Source organism: Colobus angolensis, unplaced genomic scaffold (assembly GCF_000951035.1).
Source record: "Colobus angolensis palliatus isolate OR3802 unplaced genomic scaffold, Cang.pa_1.0 Scaffold37, whole genome shotgun sequence".
Taxonomy (NCBI): Eukaryota; Metazoa; Chordata; class Mammalia; order Primates; family Cercopithecidae; genus Colobus; species Colobus angolensis.
Genome location: NW_012117043.1, coordinates 592,356 through 594,648, shown reverse-complemented (window position 1 = coordinate 594,648; position 2,293 = coordinate 592,356). Strand labels below are relative to the sequence as shown.

Below are 2,293 nucleotides of genomic sequence, written 5' to 3'. Positions count from 1 at the left end.
TTTTTCTTTTTCTTTTTCTTTTTCTTTTTCTTTTTATTGAGTCAGAGTCTCAATCTGTCACCCAGGCTGGAGTGCAGTGGTACAATCTCAGCTCAATGCAACCACTGCCTCTCGGGTTCAAGCGATTCTCCTGCCTCGGTCTTCCAAGTAGCTGGGATTACAGATGCATACCACCACACCTGGCTGATTTTTGTATTTTTAGTAGAGACAGCGTTTCACCATGTTGGCCAGGCTGGTCTCGAACTCCTGACCTCAGGTGATCCACCTGCCTCAGCCACCCAAAGTGCTGGGATTATAGGCGTGAGCCTCTGCGGCCAGCCCAGATATATTTTTCTAAATAAATACAACAGATGTTACCAAATTTAGTTAGCATATTCTACTTGAACTCAAATTATACTGTATTTTCCAAGCAATTCTAATAAAGAGGCAGCAATTAGTTTTCGTAGCCACTGATAAAAGTATACAAGCTTATACAACATGTCCTTGCCTCTCAAGTCATAGTAAGTTCACTCAAATGTTTTCAGAGAGGCCCAGTGCAGTGGTTCACGCCTGTAATCCCAGTACTTTGGGAGGCCAAGGCAGGTGGATCACGAGGTCAGGTGTTCAAGCCCACCCTAGTCAAGATGGTGAAACCCTGTCTCTACTAAAAATACGAAAATTAGCCAGGTGTGGTGGCGGGTGCCTGTAATCCCAGCTACTTGGGAGGCTGAGGCAGAGAACTGCTTGAACCCAGAAGGTGGAGGTTGCAGTGAGCCAAAATTAAGCCACTGCACTCCAGCCTGGGCGACAGAGTGAGACTCTGTGTCAAAAACAAACAAACAAAAAAAAGATGTTTTCAAAGAGAATAAGTGAATTTGCCTTTTTCATTTTGTCATTTATTTTTTAATGAATTTTATTTTTTAATTCAGTGATTCATAGAAGGATTACAGAGAATTTTATTTTAAAAACTATTTTAATTGACCACAAGTTTTAAATTTTAAAATAACAAGAACTTGCATTCCAAATAGTGAAACAGATGCTGATTATTCAAAGATAAATAAGATTTGTCCCTAGCTAAGTGGCTATAGACATCTAAATATACAGTTACAATAGTATAATAATCTCTGAAAACACTTATAAAAAATATAAATAAAAAAGGATAAAAAATAAAAAAGAACTTAAAAAAATTTTTTAAAAAGAAAAAAAACCCTCTAGGCCAGGTGTGGTGGTTCACACCTGTAATCCCAGTATTCTGGAAGGCTGAGGCAGGAGGATGGCTTGAGCCGACGAGTTTGAGACCAGCCTGGGCACCATGGTGAGAACCCATCTCTAAAAAAAATTGTTTTAAGTTAAAATAATAACGTAATTTAAAAAATAATAATCTCTAGGTGTAGAAACACAAAAGAAGGGTACTTTGTCCAAACTTGGAGGTTGAGTAGGAAGATATTAGAAATGAATCTGGAAAGATAAGCAAGGAGGGAGAGGAAGAAGCATTCCATGTAGAATGGACATTTGAATAAGAACCAGATGGTAGAAGATGCAAACTTATGAGAAATACTGGATATGAATGGTTATAACAGAGCTCGAGGTCATTTCCTTCAGGAGCCACCTAGAAGTTTTTTTTGTTGCTGTTTGTTTTTTGAGACAGGGTCTCTCTCTGCCACCCAGGCAGTTTTCTTGGCTATGAACAGTGATCATAGCTCACAGCAGCATCAAACTCCCAGGCTCAAGTGATTTTCCTAGCTCAGACTCCAAAGTAGCTAGGACTATAGGCACACGTCACTACAGCTGGCTAACTTCTTTTATTTTTAGTAGAGACAAGCCTGAACTTTAGTTTGAGACCAGCCTCAACTTGCTATGTTGTTCAGGCTGGTCTCAAACTGTTGGGCTCAAACAATCCTCCTACCTCGGCCTTCCAGTTTTGGGATTACAGGCATGAACCACCATGCCTAGCCGCTTTTTGTTTTTTTATAAACCAAGAGAGTATTCTTTTAGGGTACAGCAGTCAGAGGAAATAACATAATGTAACTGTCTGTCCTATTTCCCATTTCTCAGTCCAGGGATGTATAATATTTTTCAAGGATGTAGCTGGTAAAAGCTCTCATATCTTTCAAGAAATCTTTAAATAAATCTTGCCAAACTTCTGAAGAAAGATAGTGGGTTGGGCTGGGCATGGCAGCTCACACCTGTGATCACAGCACTTTGGGAGGATGAGAAGGGTCGACTGCTTGAGGTCAGGAGTTCGAGACCAGCCAGGCCAACATGGTGAAACCCTGTCTCTACTAAAAATACAAAAATTAGCCAGGCGTGGTGG

The 2,293-nt window shown here is 40.2% G+C and overlaps 1 protein-coding gene across 3 annotated transcripts in view; it reads right to left on the bottom strand.

Moving 5' to 3' along the window:
* The window catches only part of ACACA (acetyl-CoA carboxylase alpha), a 360,465-nt gene that overhangs the window by 271,331 nt on the left and 86,841 nt on the right, over positions 1–2,293 (bottom strand). The window lies entirely within an intron of this gene.